At 37.5% G+C, this 19,235-nt stretch overlaps 1 long non-coding RNA gene across 1 annotated transcript; it reads right to left on the bottom strand.

The window, feature by feature from the left end:
- Positions 1-11,721: 11,721 nt before the first annotated feature.
- LOC140167178 (uncharacterized) lies at positions 11,722-15,968 on the bottom strand. The gene is made up of 3 exons (XR_011860978.1): positions 15,690-15,968; positions 14,355-14,484; positions 11,722-12,878 (listed from the first exon to the last, which is right to left on the bottom strand). It is a non-coding gene; the product is annotated as an uncharacterized lncRNA (long non-coding RNA).
- Positions 15,969-19,235: the final 3,267 nt, after the last annotated feature.

Raw genomic sequence — 19,235 nt, 5'->3', positions numbered from 1 at the left:
GCACCACTTTGCTATGTTATTTGTGGCAGAAGGGGCATTTTGAAGGTTTTCGTCTCAGACCGGAAGTAACCCCTCAATGACCTTTGACCCAAAATAAAAAAAATACCACATATGAATTGGGTAACCACAATTCATGTGTGAACATATCGTTACTGTCCTATGTTTTTTAGCAAATAAAAAATTTTGAAGGTTTTTCGTTTTATACCGGAAGTGACCCCTTAATGACCTTTGACCCCAAATCTGTGAGGACCCCATAGACACTGGGTAATAACAATGCATGTGTGCAAGTGGTGTCACTGTGCTACGTAATTTTTGGGAGAAGAAGCATTTTAAAGGTATTTTAGTTTTATACGGAAGTGGCCCTTAATGACCTTTGACCCTAAATAAAAAAAATACCACATATACACAGGGTAACTACAATTTATGTGTGAACATACCGTTACTGTCCTATGTTTTTCTTAGCAAATAAAAATTTTTGAAGATTTTTCGTTTTATACCGGAAGTGACCCTTTAATGACCTTTGACCCCAAATCTGTGAGGACCCCATAGACACGGGATAATAACAATTCATGTGTGCAAGTGGTGTCACCGTCCTATGTAATCTGTGAGAGAAGAAGCATTTTGAGTTGAAATCACGTTTTTGACCCCTATGACCCCTGCGTGACCTTTGACCCCACGAGTTTCATATGACATGTAGGGGCATGGTCAATGATGGTTATGACCAAGTTAGGTCAAAATCGGTGTAAGCATGTAAGTGCTAGAGCAAATGAAGTGGTCGGCAGAAAGAAGAAAGAAGAAAGAAAGAAGAAAGAAAGAAGAAAGAACCTGTAAGAAAAAAGACACAGCCGTGACTAACGTCACGTAACGTCACGGCTGTGTAAAAAACACCATCCCAGAGCCCTGACACCTCGAACCGAGACTAGCTCAAAATAAGGCATTCAAAATGAATGTAATATCTGGGCATCGTGTTTGCGTTTCAGCAAATAAATAAGTTTTATTGGTCTGATGCATCACATAATATTCATGAGGTTTTGAAAAGCCAAATATAATTTTGTATTGTTAAAGCCATATTGTAACATTTTCATAAAAAATAGATTACTATTTTCTTTCCATGGTAGCCTTTACTATCAGATATGTCCGCTTTTTTGAGCCAAACAATTGAGATAAAGCAAAGAAAATTGGAATTTACTACCAGCACCGATGTTGTCAATGTGTGTCACTCCGTCGGTCATGCTATGGCATGGTCCTTTGATGTGTGTATGACCGTCCTGCACCTCATGTACGTACTGTGTTTTGAACATTGTGTATGTGTTTAATTTATTTCCATCATAACAATTAACCATCTTGTTCAGACCGTTTATTCAAAACCTCTGACTTTAACAAAACTACATATTATACAGCACTTAAGTCTTGATTTGTGCAGGGTATGTTAGGTTATTAAAGCACATTACAATCGTGTAAAAAACAGAATTTTTACAAATATTGAGGGCGTCCTCCTCAGAGTTTCAGGCGGTGATGGAAGCGATATCGCCAATTTTGAGGTCGCCATTGGATTAACACATAATCATGAAATCTTCACAAACAATTCTAAATTTGTTATGTGATGTCAAAGCAAAATTATCTTACTCTAAAACCGTTGGGGTACGACCAGTAGCGTAGCCAGCGGGGGGCAGGGGCAGTGTGCCCAGCCTGACAAAAAATGAAAGAAAAAGTGCCCCTCTGAAAAAAAGGAGAGAGAAAAGCAGGAGGGCAAAGGAAAAGAAAAAAGGGCAAGGAGCCCCTTTTCTAGCAAAATTCCGGGCCAAAATAGTGTAAAATACAAAAATTTCCCACGCTGCGCGCTTACATTTTAAAAATAAGGCCCTTTATTAGCCGGATAATGGGCGAAAATAGTGTAAAATACCCTTTTTTTTCGCGCTACGCGCGCACATCATCCCAATAAGGCCCTTTTCGCGAAGCTCGAAGACATACAGTCTCTATGTATTGTATGATGCAACTGCAATTTTTTTCGTCTGTGCCCCAAAAAATTTATTTTGCCCCCCCCTGACCAAGAAAGCTGGCTACGCCCCTGGGTACGACAATGTACCACACTGCAAGTATGTTAATTTTCCATTTGTAATTGCTAACCGTGTATTTTGAATGGGGCTGTCAGCCCTGTATCTTTACCAGCCTCGTACGTCACGTGTTGCGCTTCCTATGCCGCCTGGTAAGTTTCATATAATTACCACCAATATATTGCCGTATCAATCAGCTCAGTACTGCATAGCAATCAACAGGTCTGTATACTTGCGATGTATTGTTAATCGTATAATCATCGTGGAAGAGAAGTTGGCTGTATTCTGCAGAAATTGAAAAAAACAACAACAAGAGTTTGGAGTACAACTTGATTACTTAAAGATTATTTATATTAAATTCATGTCTACTGAATGATACATTTGTTACGGTGTTTGTTCATTCCATATAAAAAATATCACTGGTTTAGGTTGTATCGTGTTGTATCAGAATCGGCCTTACAGCCGCATGTTATACGACCTCAAACCAGTGATATTTTTTGTATTGCATGAACAAACAGGCTTATATCTAATAATATTTTGTTTTCTACACCATTATCATATCACCAGGACTGTGATTTCAATGAGATTTACACCATAGTCTGTTAAGCGGCTAAAAATACATGCATTGATCAAGAAATGACTCATTTTAAGTTTGTTTGATAACACACATATGAAATATTCAAATATTGAGTTGAAATCGGATCATTTTAAAATATACATAAATGTCACTTAGTGCTACTAGCTAACACACACACACACAGGATATCAAAGCACTTACATAATACAACATATATCTTATCTTACACACCTTGATTTTCATCTTACATATTTCATTCATAAATCTCAGCTTAAAATATTCTGCTATAAACTTAATCTCACAATCGCAATATACTGTTTTTTGCATATTTTAAGTTTTGATTAAAAATTTGCATTCATATTAGAATGTGGAACATGCTCACCTGTGACGAAAAGTTGTTTTTTTTTTATCCCCAATTCACCGTGGAAGTTACTGTTTGATGTGATCATTTATTAAATTGTCTAACAAAACATTATAATGTTCAATTCTAGACCTGGACAATACCCACCGCTATAACACTAATGTACAAATATTTTTGAGCTATTTTTAACATAGAGTTGTGTTTCTCTATCAAATGTGACCCATCACATCGAAACAGACCACTTCGCGGCTAGCGTCATTGGCAGATAACAATGAAAGAAGATGGAAAAATATAAAGAAAATAAAAAGAATTATGCGCTTGTTTTGCCTCATAAAACATTTTTACTGTATCTGATTTCAACAAGTAAGGTGTCATTTTCAAGCTAAAAAGCAGCAGTTTATCCTAGTGTTTAAATCTCCGGTTAACAAAGTTCCTTGTATCTGATCCAGAAAGTTCACTTACTTGTGTACGTTTCAACAACACCTGTTGTCTTTATCAACACTTGATTGGTAGTGACTGCTACTGACAACCGGCGCTAGAAGTAGTTCCAGCGTTGATCTTAGAGTTGCCAGTTGATTTTCCTCCAAGGGATTTTTTTTAGGTCCCTGTTTCAGAAAGTCATCATATATGTGAGATAGTTGGTACTGTCCTTCATCTCTGTTCATGGTGGTGCCCCTCCTCTTTCTTATTTCTATAGCCTCCTTTATCCAGCGAGTGTATCTATTTTGCTCCGTGCCGATGACCTCAGCTTCCCCCCATCCAATGATGTGATTCTTGTCGACGACATGGTCAGTGATGGCCGACTTGTGTATAGTTGACAGCGATTCCTTTCTACCTGCTCTGGTGGTAACCGTTTTGCTCATTTTCTCTGCCTCACTTCTGTGCTCTTCAAGTCTTGTGCCAAACTTCCTACCTGTTTCGCCTATGTAGGACAATTCGCAGTTCTTGCAGGGTATCTTGTATACCGCATCCGTGGTGTTGTTAGGATCGCGCTTGTCTTTAGGATGTACCAGCTGTTTTCTGAGAGTGTCGTGCGGTTTCATCGCAGTAGAAATGTTGTAACTCTTCATGACTCTAGAAATTCTTTCAGTAACACCTTTAACATAGGGAAGCACAACCATGCCTTTACTTCTGGTCTTGTCATCAGTCTTTTTGTTAACTTTCTTGGGTTTGACACACTGTAATTGGTCTTTGACCTTCTTAAAGGTCCAATCAGGATACCCGCATGTTCTAAGGGCTTCGTTGACTTTCTCTTCTTCTTCCACTTTGTCTTCCTCTTCAGTCACAACGCTGTCTTTCCGGTTGTACAATGTGCGTATCACACCAAGTTTTTGATGTAACGGGTGATGAGACTGATAGTTCAGGTATTGGTCTGTATGTGTTGGCTTTCGATAGACCAGTAGCTTTACAGTGCCGTCGTCTTTTTTCACTATCAGCGTGTCTAGGAACGGGAGGCTACCTTGGGATTCTTGTTCAAAAGTAAACTTTATTGACCCCGATTTGTCAACTTGGTTGATGTGGTCGATAAGCTGTTGGACGCTTAATCTTTGTTGATAACTTCTAACACATCATCCACATAACGCAACCATAGCTTTGGTCTACAATCTAAGGGTGCCGTAGCGATCGCCTGCTGTTCAAGAGCTTCCATGAATATGTTAGCCATAATCGAGATACCGGGCTGCCCATCGCAGTACCAAACAGCTGGCGGTAAATTTTACCTCTAAAGGTAAAATATGTGGTAGTTAGTATGAACTCAAGAAGTTCTACCACATCCTCACTTGTTAACTTAAACCCTGTCTCTTTGTTGTAAACTCGCAACACGTTTTCTTTCTCCAGTCTACTTTGAACAATGTCTAACACTTGGTCGATGGGTGTGTTAGTGAATAAGCTCACCACATCGTGGGAGTTGAGAATGTCTTCCTCATCAATAACCACTTTTGCAAGATCTTCCGACAATTGCTTAGAATTCTTAACATGATGTTGAGTATTGCCGACCAACGCACCTAAAATATCAGCGAGCCATCTCGAAGTACTGTAACCGATGGTTGCCGTATAGTCAACAATTGGGCGCAAGGGGTGTTAAGCTTATGAATCTTCGGCGTACAATATAATCTTGGCACATTTTCTGCCGTGGGATAAAGCTGTTTGTACTTCGATTCGGTGATCTTACCTTCCTTCTTGAGTGCTGTCAACTTGGTAACTAATTTCCGTTTGTACCTCTGTGTCGGGTCTGCCGGTAGTTCCTCGTACGTCTTCTTGTCTCCAAGCATGGTAGTAACCTTCTCCTCATATTCAGCTTTGTCCAAAACAACGGTCGATTTGCCTTTATCAGCAGGTAGTATTATAATATCATCCACTTTCTTCAAGTCTTTAATAGCTTTCCTTTCCTCTTTTGTGATGTTTTGTTCCGGTACTTTCGATGATTTCAACGTGCTTGCTATTTTACCTCGAAGTTGGAAACAGGGACCTAAAAATCCCTTGGAGGAAAATCAACTGGCAACTCTAAGATCAACGCTGGAACTACTTCTAGCGGCGGTTGTCAGTAGCAGTCACTACCAATCAAGTGTTGATAAAGACAACAGGTGTTGTTGAAACGTACACAAGTAAGTGAACGTTCTGGATCAGATACAAGGAACTTTGTTAACCAGTTTACTATACCGATCCTGATGAATCTGTTCAATCATGTTTAAATCTCCATTTTCATATCTGCCGTGAGGTGATCTGTTTCGATGTGATGGGTCACAAATTATTCATCATTTTCTGTTTTTTGCAGTAATTTTTATTCTATAAACTGTATATTTGTGGGCAAATTGAGGGCGCTATTTACAATATTATATTTTGAATTTAATTTAGGCAAATAATATAAGATATTCCTTACATTTTATGAGAAAAACTTTGTTGACAATTTCCTTGCTATTTCTTACTCTTTTTCTGGTGTTTTAATGTCATTAAACAAGTGTCTACCCCTTGTAAGATGAAAACAAGGTTTAAGATAAATAGCGCCATCAGTGTTCACCTTTACTTAAAAAGGACTATGTTTTACATTGTGGTCCATTATAAAGTCACAAGCACATGTTGTTTTGCAGATTGTAAGACAACACAAAAATGATTACAAGAGTTGTCTTAAAATCACCAGATTTCATGTTTCTTTCTCAAATTTTGCCTGAATTTACTGGTATGTTGATTTGTGGACATGTTGGATGTGCAAAATGCGATTTCTAGTTTTGAAGTTAGCAGGTATGGAACTATGTGTTTTAAGAGTCGATGGCAACACCAAACATGCTAAATGCACCATTGCCGATTGCAATAAATTCTATACATGCTACATTTTGGTATTATACAATAACCAATAATAGAGTAAAAAAAGGGCACCAATGGCTTCAATTGTGGCTTCATTTAAAAAAATGTCCAACTTATGAGGGACCACATCCCCTCAGACCCCTACGGTACGCATGTACAATGTGTGGCGCTCTCACGCCCAAGTATTAATGACTTATAAGGATAACTGTGCCCCCACTTTCAAAAATGGATTTACATCCTGACCTATTGTTGATTTGGAAGTCTTATACAAAGTGTCACATTGTGTGGACCAGTATAACATAAAGTATTTCAATTTGATTTTGGGCCCATGAACATTTATGAGGACACCCACTGGCATGGCCCTGAAGATGTTGGTTATTTTGAGCACTGGTCTCAATAACCACTGAACCAATACTAGGTATGTTTGTAGTCATTTGAATGCATTGTCATCCAGATTTCAAATTAGGAAACAAAAATGTGAAATGCTTGAATGAAAAAAAACCCTGCAATGTGGCAAATAATATCCAATAATCGTGTTTATAGTAGCCGTATATGGAAAGATTATACTGCAATAACAATTGATTTCCCAGTACTTATACGCTAAATAACAGGTAAGCTGGCTCCTATAAACACGCTCAATGACAACAATTCATTGCATTCAAAGTCTGTCATCTGATTATGTCACTAGTGTGAAAGATGTATGAAGGATTATTGTGATTATAGATACATGTCATATGTGATGCGATCAAGCGAAATGAGTCTTTATGTTGGCCAAAAGCAAATTTTAGATTTGTAGTCCATCTAATGAAGCAATGAAAGAGCTTTGTTTTGCTGACAATCGGACTTATGGTTCTAAAGATAGACAATTTTGTCCATCAGAAAACAAGATACAATAAGGAATATTGCCTACAATGATTGCATGCTAGAAATGAAGATTCCCGACATACAACTCATTCCCCTTGATCGCCTCACATTCTGATTCTGATGTTATCACTTCATGTTTGGTTTTACTCCGCATGAATTGTATACTTTTATGAATATTACATAGCTGTTTTTCCATTTTTTTGTATCTAATGTTGGTGATGTAACACATTCCTGTTATCTCCATCTGTATAGTGCAGCTAGTATGTGACGTGACGTGACAAGTTGTTTGTCGCTAAAATAAAATTTTGCGATAAGATCTAAAGAAGTGTAGAATTGAACTTTGACAAAGCCTGAAATAAATGAATGAATTTTGTTTTAAGCTTGAGTGTTTTAAAAGGTTTTAGCACATTGGGCTATTCCACAAAATAGGTGCAGACCCCTGTAGAGGAGTAAATTTTCAATAAAAGAAATGTCTGGATATCCAGATTGCTTCCTGAAAAAGACTGGAATTCCGGTTGCCAATGTCAATATCAAGAAAAAGCTTGGAAATGCAATAAATGTATAAAAATCACAGAATTGTCCTAAATGAGCCCCTCAAATTTGAGATTTTTGATTGTGAGCTATTTTTTGCTGTATTTTTTCAAATTTAGACAGTTTGAAAGTCTGGATTTCCAGCAAATCGTAATGTCAAAAAGACTGAAAATTTGAGTTCCTCTATAGGGGGTGTGTCTCAATTTTAGCACATACTGCCATGCCACAACTCAGAATGCAAACAAACAAAGTTTACCAACCACATGGTAATATAATCTGGATGTACACTATTTTGTTGGGCGGGTGCGGCGTGCCGCACCCGCCCTGTATTCTCTGACTATTGACCTACTTTTTCACATGCCGCAGTGTTGAGAAAATATTTGTGCCGGTTGTATCCCAAACACCCACAGAGGTGATAGTTTACTGGCGAGTTTTGTAATTATTACTTGATTTTGATATGTAAGTAATATGATAAAGTCGTCATAGGCAGTAATGTGTTTGTATTAAAAGAAATAACAAAAATAATTATTTAAGTAATAGAAATACTATTTGGAAATTGCAGCAAGATTTGCAGATGTTTTTATTTGAACAGTACCAGTTCACCAGTTTTGCTAGTTTTCCTAATCTTTGGGCTAAATTAATAGCATCGTGAAGGTCATATATATCATTTTATACTGACAGCTAATACAGCTTGTATGTGCATTGTGTTCAGTGTGTACATAGGCTATTTACTTTTCAAATCTTGTGACAAATTGGCTTGGTGATGCTTGTATAAGGTATTATAGACAAATTACATGTATTAGAAGGCATGTGCACCAGTAGAAATGACCCAGGTTGAATAAGATAAATAAACATATGAATGAATATTTTATTCCCTGGATTATTTTTGTTGGGACAAAATAATGATTTAGTTTGACGCTTTGAAATACAGTTATGTTAATCATAATAAAGTTACAAAGTTAAAAAATAATATCGAAATATTGTAAAATCAAACTTTTCCCCTCATAAGTTGTATCAAAACAACATATTGAGGAAATTGATATGACAGATTTTTAAACTTTGATATGGAAAGATATCCCAGCCCTGTTGTCTCACCAGAGAAGATAAGCAGAAGTCTTTCTATCTGATGATAAAAGAAAAAAAAAACTCTAGGTATGATTACGAACATGTTTTAAATAAGTATTACCTACAAAAGTTTTATAACAACGTTTAAAATGTTAACATAAAACGTCTTCTGTTATGATGTGAAGGGTTAATATAAAAACAGGGAAAATCTGTTCCAACTGACCAGCAGAGAACAAAGGATAAGCAATAGATAAGATTAAAATCAGGCAAAATATGACACAACCTCCAATGGGGAATAACAAGCGTATAAAGTTAAAAACTCTTTTAACTTTGTTTATACGTTTTGTGTTATTCCCCCATTGGAAATCGATGTTGTGTCATATTTCCCCTGTTTTGAATTTCATTTCTCTTGACAATTTTTCATTTGCCCGCCCTATTCCTTTTAAAGGAATTTTTATTCTTACATAGAGGAGTTGGTACTAGCCTGAATCCTTCTGGCCTCTAATGGCGGCGCCTTTTTTTACCCACAATCCTTCACGTTGCCTTATTCGAGGCCTGAATTCTTTTGGTGTAAAAAAAGGAGCGGTTCAAGACGGAATTCCGTCTTGAAATAATGAATAATTAATTAGCTGGAGCCTGGAGGGTCATGCGCAGTAGGTCAACACAGGGTTTTAGTCTCCTCCTCCGCCGGTAATAATTGAGTGAGTAGGATCAAACCGGCAGGGAGGAGACTATCATGACGTAATTGCTGTCTACCGTGAGATAGGCAATTACAAGTAATTTTCGTGAGGCCTAGGGCCCTATGTATAAAATTAAAAAAAGAACCCAAAATGCCCGTATCGTGGGGATATATTGTTTATGATTATATAAATTATTATATAATAAATATGCTCTTGAAATAAATATAAATATGGCATGATTTTCTAAATATTAGGCAATCATCATGAGAAATTAAAATATGCCCCTGGGCTGAATAGCTCTCATTTTCTTCGGAAGTTTTCCAAAAGTCGGCGTCAATAAAATTGCGACCCCTTCCCTATTTCGGCAACAAATATTTTATGACCCCCATAAACAGGCTCAAAATTGTATTAAAATCAGTCTTTTAAAATAAAATAAATACACTATCTGTGGTCAACTTGTGACTCCCTACATTTTGGGCATCAACAATTTTTGACCCCCCCCCCCCCTATTTTTCTCCCAAAAAATTATGCCCCCCCATATATGTGGGACCCCACGTCCGAAGAAATTGATAGCCCCTGAATGACTGCACTAACCATTTTGATATGTCCAGTGGGGGGGCAGGATTTTTGGAGGAGGGCATAAAAATGAGGGGGGGTCAAAGATGAAAAACATTTGCCTAAAATTTTCTCAGTATAGTCAGTAGCCAAAATGTTTGAAATTCAGTCTCCAAAATTTTGTTCAAGAAAACAAATTAAGATATTTCATTTTCGTTAAATTTGGCCAAAATATTTGGTAGGCCTATATCCAAATTTCTTTTTAAAAAATGGTTTTGATTGGTCAAATTCTCTGCAGCACCCCCACAAATGGCCATTTTCCCCTCATCAGAACAAAACATTTTCCCCCTAGCAATTTTAAATTTGTAGGTTTTTTCATGTTCCATAAAAAAAACCTCAACCATTAATTTATTGATCAGTCCTTACACCAGAAAACAAACACATAGATACATGTAAATTTGTATTATTATTCATTGTCATTTTATTTTTCTAAGACATGACTAACATAGTGCAAAAACACATCGAGTAGTCCAACATGCAGTGTATGATTCAAACAAAAATACATGATTAAACAAGTCTTACATTTTTATAATAAAAACATTATTTAAAATTAGAACATTTTACTGGCAGTGTCAAAACTGTATTATTTTGAATAGGCATACTTAACATTAAACATATTTTTTTAAAGGAATATCAACATTGAATAATAGGCAGGGACAGGCGATTTGCACAGAAAAAATGTGCAAAATCATGTATCCCTGCCCATAGGAAAAAAATAGCCAATTTGCGCGGAAAAAAGTTCCGCGCAAATCGCCTGTCCCTGATAATAGGCCATGCCATTTAATATTTTGTCTCAAAGAATAGTTTGTCCTTACAAGAATCATAATAAAGCAGCCAGCTTATAAATTACATTGTGGTACAATGTAGGTAGTCAAACAGGAATAGCAACATTCAAAGCATTGTACAATGTAGGCTACACTTCACATTCTTAAAATTCAGCGGAGGTAGAATAGCCTATTCATAAAAATTTTAAGAAATATAAATTCCAAACAAAATATATGATCTTTCAGCCCCAATATTTCACAGGGACAATGAGAAAAATATGAACTTAGGGGTTGTGCAATAATTATGAGCCCTGGGGAGGGTAAAATTGGGGGGGGGGCAAGAATTTTTGGTGAGCCGAAAGTGGGGGCAAGCACTTTTTGGCAAGCCAAAGGGACAAGCGATTTTTGGCACACATTCAACGGTCTAAAAAGGCTTAGGAAAACAGTACGAAAACGCTTAAATATGTAATTTTTTTTAACCATTTAAAGTTTGCAAATTGGGATCCCAAAAAGCGAGAGGGGGGCAAGCGATTTTTGGTGAGCCGTTTGGAAATTTTACCCGGGGTGAGGGGCTCATAATTATTGCACAGCCCTTACATGTACACTGATACCAAAATCTCCATTTTGATGGAGAAAAGTGGAGATGAGGCTGTTGAGTTAAACATTCTCCTTTATTTCTCAGGACTAGAGGAGCAGATGAGAATTTTAAAACAATTTAAACCATTTTAATTTTACAAAGATGAAAAGCATTGGTTTGAACACCCTATAGGGCCTACTTTGATATAAAATTGGATCAATTGAGCCCATATTTATTGGTCGACTCTAGAGTTTTCAAATATTGACCGAGACGTGAGTCGAGTCCAATATTTTAAAACTCATAGCTCGACTAATAAATAATAGAACAAAAGCATCCAATTTTATCATTATTATGTTTTAGATCCAATATTTTCACACACTTGGATTCATCAAAACATAATATTGACTGGCATTGATCCCCAATTTTATTTAGTTAAAACCCTATATTATTGAAAAGTGCATTCTTAATTTCCAAATTTTGATTTCATTTTCACTATCTACAATTACGCCAAAAAAATTGTTAGCTTGTCCATAGATCACTTTCAGAAGTTGGGTCAGTGGGACTCGGAAGGTTTTTAAAAAAAGTACATGTACCGTATTCGTCCGAGTATTAGTACCATGTTTGAGTAAACCCCAATTGGGATTTTACTTTGGATTTGTAGTGTCCCTGGACCTAGAGCTGAATGCTGGGATCATTCATGGTTGACTTTGTAAAAAACAATAATAATAATAATAACATGATTTCAAAATGCATTGGATTTGTATCAATTTTGAAACCAAAAATAGACCATGACATCATTGACATGAATACAAATTATAACTTTACTTCTTTACATATTTAAGACACAAAACGCTATTTTGTAAAGTCAACCATGAATGATTCTAGCATTTGGCTCTAGGTCCAGGGACACTCCAATCCGGAAAAATTTTATTTTTATTTTGTAAAAATTAAAATTAAATTTTCAAAAAAAGAAAGAAAAAGTTCGCCCAGTCGGTCGGATGAGACGGTTGATCGGACGAGGACAAGCAAACAACTTTTTTTGCCTAATATGAACACTATTAATGAAATTGCCCAACACTGCTGATTTACCAATAACATTGCCCAGTCCACAGGTACATACACATAGTACTGTACATGCATGACCAACAACACTTCCATCTCTGCTAGAGCTGTAACAGAGTTATAGTCTGAAGAGGCACATACATAGTTTATCAAGGTATGGGTGTGGAGTATTTGTAAACTTGATCAGGGTAAGGGTGTGGGCGTGTGGCCCAGGGTGCGATTGTGGTCAGTATTTCAAAATTATATGAGTTCCACTGTGGTAAAGTCCGGTGGTGGGGTTTTTTCTTTGTTGAAGGTGTATGTGGATTTGCCATGGCCGACGGGTACCTTTTCAGCGAATTTGGTACATATCTCATTCTCTTCTCTTGCTTTAGCTTGTTGCTGCAGGTGGTTCCTTTCAGTTCCAGCAGTACAAGTTCAAATTTCATCTGTAAAAAAAATCAATGAAAAATATTTTTAATTTAATATATTTTTCTTACCAAGATTAAATTGAACAATTAATCTACCGAGCCCACAAAGTGGCATGGAAAGAAAACATATCTTGGGCCCGATTTAGTAGCTTGGGCCCCAGACTTAGTAGTTCAGGCCCCAACTTATTAACTTGGGCATGAGATAGTAACTTGGGCCCTCGCTTTAGTAGCTCGGACCCCGACTTACTAAGTTGGGGCCTTGAGAGTTACTACGTCGGGGCACAAATTACTAAGTTGGGCCCTAAATTATTATTTCAGGGCCCTAAGTTTCTATCTTCAGGCCCCAAATTACTAAGTCAGGGCCCTGTGTTACTAAGCTGGGGCCTATTAGTTAGGGCCCTGAATCTCCTGAGATTATTTTTTTCTTTCCTTGCCACTTCTGGAGCTCCATAACAACCTGGAATATTGCAATGCTAAAATGATTCCATGAAATTTGAATGCTCTCATTTGATTTTGATTTTGAATTATGCATACATATTAAGCCAGGGATTTTCGGGCGGGCTCGCGGGTATCCACCCAAAATTAAGTTACCCGGCAGGAAATACCCTGCCCGGTGCCCAAATTCCAAAAAAAAAAAAAAGATTTTTTTTCCCCGGTTTTGTAGTGTCCCAGGACCTAGACCTAAATGCTAGGATCATTCATGGTTGACCTAAAAAAAAATTGCATGATTGTTTGTTTTTAATATAAAAATTGATAATTTGTATTCATGTCATACTCGATTAATGATATCAAAATGCATTCAAATTCAATAAACATCATGCAATTTTATTTTAGGTCAACCATGAATGATCCTAGGCCTAGGTCCAGGGACACTACAAAACCGAAAAATTAAATAACTTAAAAAAAATAAAATTGATTTTTTCTTTGTTGCAATTTGGTACCCGGTTACCCGCCCGAAAAAATGCACTGGGTACCCGCCGCTATCCGGGCACAAAATTACCTGAAATGTTGAAATTCAGTAACCAATGTTCATTCTATGTGATCCAATTATGCATAATGCACGTACTTGTAAACGTTTCAGCAAACACTGTTGCCTTTGTCAGGAATGACATTTGATTGAATAATTATAATAAGAATAATTGGGTATATAATTTTACAGAGAGTAGGCTAAGTGCAATTCAGCTGCAAGTAGGGGCGACTTGGCCTAGAGGATGACTAAGTATTCTGGTCCTTCGATACCAGGGGTCAAAATTCATGGGGGGAAAAGGCAATTCTCCCCCAATTCTCCCAAAATAGCCCCCATGGAAAAATTGTCAATGGCAAAATACACACATGAGGGCTATTTTGATTGGAATCTGTCCCAGAATCTGTCAAAAATAGCTATTCAAAAAAGTATTTTGAGGCCTGCCCGAACATACATTCATTTGCCTTAGACCTTACGGCATAATCCTTCATATAAAAACAATAAAAATTTATTAAACTCATTGTACGTACCAGATTTTTGATGATTCACAGACACAGTTGAGTTCTCCATACACCATGATTTGAAGTCACAATGAACATCTCCAGAATGCAGTTGCTGTAACTATCCAGTTCACTTCAAGTTGACATCACTGATTACAACCTAGTTGTGAAAATTCAAAAAATTAGATTTTAAAATTGAGCAACCTTTAATAAGAAAATTTCCTCCCTGTTTCAGGGTCAGAATTTTTTCAAAGATTCTCAGTAAACAGATTTGCGTGAATCAAAGTTGATTCTTGCAAACGTTTGTAGTTTACACAGAAGATGATTTGCTGGAATCAAATGATTCCGGCAAATTTATTCTGCAAGAATCAATATTGATTCGCGCACTTTTCGGTTTTTATTTTGCGGAAATTATTCGGCTTTTTTGTTACTGCGCGCATCAAAGTCCTTCTCACGATTGCGTAAATTCAAGCGTGCACCAGGGCTGTCAACTCTCACGCACTGGCTGGGAGTCTCACACATTTGGTCATTCTCACGGTCTCACACCAAGGTTGTATAATATCTCACACCTAGTAAATCTCACGCAAAATCTCTGTAAAATGAGTAAAATCTCATGCATCGTAAAAATAATATGATGTCCCTACCCCCCTAATCACACACACAAATATCAAGCGGCGTGGCTTACATAGCCATGGGTCAAAATGAACAGTGTATTTGCAAAAAATAATTCCGCCCCGGTATGGAAGTGTCTCACGCCTACAGTCTGTCCACATAGAAGTACAAACCAAATTTGTGGGATCGGGGCGATGCTTTGCGTCACACGCGAACGCTTGACGCCAGAAGAGCGTGGTGCACTCAAGAAATACAAATCGCGAAAGCAGTTGGTGCACCAAAGAAGCATTGCACTGAAATAATTATTCTCATAGGCCTACCTCCAGTTTCCGAGGTCTATTTACTTTGTACTTCTAGTGGACAGACTAGTGTAGCAATTCCAAGTTGACAGCCCTGGCGTGCACCGATCATTACGTAATGCACAACTAGCGTAAACATTGCGCCCAGCCGGCCGCGTACAAGCCATTCTATATCATTACACGGCGTTATTTTTTCCGCCTTATATAAACCGAACAAACTTTAATTAATATATTTATTTTATTATTGCACCGTGGTAGGCCTAGACTAGTTAAGGAGTCTAGCCTAGCATGCATAGCCTCCGAATACTATCAATCATGCTATCGTTTTGCTTTGAAATTCAGTCAATCATGAGTCTTGACACTGTTCTTACCCGTAAAAGATATGGCCTGTACACAATGAAGTAATCATGCACATCCTATGTATGTTTCAATGACACTTGAATACCATGCTTACCGTATTAAAATCCGAGGCAGTCGGTACTGTAGTTTGTACGGTGTGAATGCATGTCATCACTGCTGGTGAGTGGTGACGATCTTTCCTCCTCAAAATCAAGGCAACTATTATGACTTGACGGCTGCAAATGGTCTCAGTGTGTTGCAAATATAAAAGTGTTTCCCATGAATACTTTCAAAGACATATACATCATCGCAAAGTTCATTAAAAAGTGAAAATTTGAGAAATATGTAATGGCGATAACAACGGTAACTCAAAATTGACGGCAAAGAAGGTTTAAAACGGGGATCCGATCCGCTTATGAAAAAATGAAGACGCGTGACGCGACGATTTAGTGGATTTTAGCTGATTTTGTAGCTAGTTGTTAATTTGTTTGTTCGCTACATACAGGGAACTTAAAAATAAACTGCCGAGTACTGGTTAAGCGTCAGATCAGGGCTCTGAAGTGTTTATCAGGTTTATGATTCCGCGTCTACGCGCGCAATGACGTAATAAAAATCTACTAAATATTCATATTTCACTGCTCCTGTTTTAGAACGTTGTTTGCTCCAGTCCTCAATACAGCACAGTGGAGCGGCCGTGCGTGAGTATTCGAGGACTGGAGGATCGAGTCTAAGTTGGTACTCTTTGGTTCAAATCTCTTTGGTTTAACCTCACTTAACACTTCCACACAAACACTGTAAAAAACCTAAACCCAAATGACTATAAATGTGATGGAAAACATTCAAACAAATACTAAATTTGATTAAAACACTACAAATAATCGTAACTTACATGAACTGGCACGCAATATGCTCCATTTTACAATACAATCGGGGCTAGTTTGTTTACGCATTTAGAGGTGGTATTGTGGCATCATGGGACATTATAACCCTGGATTTTCACAACTATTTTCTGACAAATCATGCATCTGTAAAATGTGTTCTAACCATGTATACCATGAAAGAGGAAATTTATGTGCCACATTTATTTTCATGCATTTTTACATACAAGCAGATACTGTGAAACTAAAAATGCACAGATAGATTTCTTTTGTATAGGTTAAAGGGGCATTTCGTGATCCACAGCCTCATCCCCCCACTTTTCTCAAAAAAACTTGAGATTTTTAAATCACTGGAATACTCTGGCTACATAATGTTTATGTACAAAATATTTCTTGCAGATTAATTCGTTTAGCAAAGATATCGCTGAAATTTGAATTTCGTTCTGGTGCACCAGAACGAAATTACAACGTATTGTCTATGGGGCAGTGTAATACATATAATCATGCATAACTCGCAAACGCAAAATCGGAATCAACTGAAATTTTGGGAATATGCTTTTTTTCGTGGATATGTACTGAAAATGTCATAAAAAGAGGATGCTAGGATCACGAAATACTCCTTTAATACAATGTACCGCATTTATTTGTCCTCTCGGCTTCTATGAGTTCCAGCAGATGCCGCAAGGGGTCAAGGGGGCCCCTGGCACCTTCCAGAGGCTTATGGAGAAATGTTTGACTGAACCTTCTTGAAGTCCTTGTCTATGGACAATCTGATAGATTTTGCAAAGGACTTAAAGCCCGATCCTGAGTCCACTTCGCAGCGCGATGCGATGCTGCGATGCTTTTCAAATTTCACAGCATCTTGCGATGAAATTAAAATGTACATTTTAATTTCATCGCGCGATGTTGCGATGTTTTAAAAACATGTGGGTCTGCATCTCCTTTAAGGTCATTCTACCGACCTTGATTTTCCAGCAGCCAATCAGAAGCATGCACGGCTGCGATATCACAGCGCGATGCGAAAAAGTTGAACATTGTTCAACTTTTTTGCGGACCAAAATTTCCACCGTGCGATGAGAATTTTCACCGCTGAGCTCGTAAAAACCTGGCTCAGATTACAGTTTTTATAGCATCGCATCGCGCTGCGATGTGGAGTCAGGATCGGGCTTTACTGCAGATGGAGGAACAATTTTCAAAGTGCTTGATAGATTGGCAATCTAAGGAAGATCATCTTCTGAGAAATGTCAAAGGCTTTGTCACACTCAAGTGTCCACTTTTCAACAAAGGGTTCTGAGGAAGCTTATAATCACAAATTTAAAAACAAGCTTGAAACAGGTCAAAATTGGATAATTGTGAAATATTTATTACATGAAAATGTCTACTTATGGTAACAATCATGTTGGCAATTCGTTTTTTTATCATCAAAATTGGTTCCATGCCAATATAAATGCAGGACTCTCTAGAGTGTTTAATCGGTTATCTATATTCTGAAAACAACATAATTCAATTTCTGATTTAAACGACTGAACTCAGCCAAATGTCCATGTCTTGATGTTTACTGGGAGCATTTAAAACAGTTGGGAGATATGAAAAAGACACAAAGTGTGTTTTTACATCCCGGTGAAAACTAAGGACAAAAAAAAAATATGTCTCAGACACATTTGGTAAAAAAGCTAAGTGCTATATGCGTTTTTTTTATTTATTTGAGAAAATGAGTTATGCGATATGCAATTTGTTTTTTACATGTACTTTTTGAAGCATAGTAATATACATTTAGGGATTCAATCATGTTTCACCGTTGTTCATCACCGTTTATCAACGATGCGTTCACAGTCGTCTGCGTGGTTTATTTGCGAGGGCAGCTTTAGCTGCCCGATTTAAGTAAACCACGCAGACGCGCCGGACGCGAAGTTGTTAAACGGTGATGAACAACGGTGAAACATGATTGAATCCCTTTCAACAACGAAAAGAAGCTAAATATCGTGTAATTCACGATTATTTTACGAGGAATGTCAGTTAATCATTGCCACTCAGCCTTACAAAAACTTCGATGATTTCTCTTTTGATATCAGCAATAAAACTACAGAATAAAACGGCAATGTTTAGCCGCTACCTGAAAAATACTGAATTCAACTAATGTAAGCTGGCATACGCACAAAGGTTCCAGGCATGACGAATTTTACGCGCCTCGTAACGCGTAGTCTCGCTGCTGTCAGCAGATACGCTTACAGTAAAAGTGTGGGTTCATCACGGTTTAACAATGGTTGGCTCCTGTACAAAGGTATAGGAAGAGTTGTTGAAATACACAATGAATAGTTTTGTTTGTCTGTTTTACAATTATGGCAAAATGTGTACCAAAAATAACCAAACTGAAAAAAGACAAAATTGGATCCCTATATGATACTGAAAAATATCAACAACAAAAAACACATGGGGAAAAAAATACGGCCAATGCGTTGTGCTAAGCGCTAAATTGGATTTCACATAGCAATGCATGCGGGTGTCTGAGACATACATTCTTTTTTTCTTGGCCTAAGAAAGGAATCTGTCAGTTGTTTTCTGTCCTTTTTACCCACATGGCTCTTTTGTTGTTGTTTGTTCATTTCATTTGATGTGAGGGTGTGTTTGCTCTGTCACAAGAGGTTTTACCACAGTAAGAATCATGGTTTGTAACATAATTTCATAATAAAGGTGCATGCCCAGTATTCGCTACTTGCATGGTTCCAGGGGCGTAGCCAGCTTTCTTGGTCGGGGTGCAAAATAAAATGTCAGGGGCACAGCTA

This window comes from Amphiura filiformis, chromosome 13 (assembly GCF_039555335.1).
Source record: "Amphiura filiformis chromosome 13, Afil_fr2py, whole genome shotgun sequence".
In the NCBI taxonomy this organism is placed as follows: domain Eukaryota; kingdom Metazoa; phylum Echinodermata; class Ophiuroidea; order Amphilepidida; family Amphiuridae; genus Amphiura; species Amphiura filiformis.
This window is presented reverse-complemented; position numbering and strand designations above follow the sequence as displayed.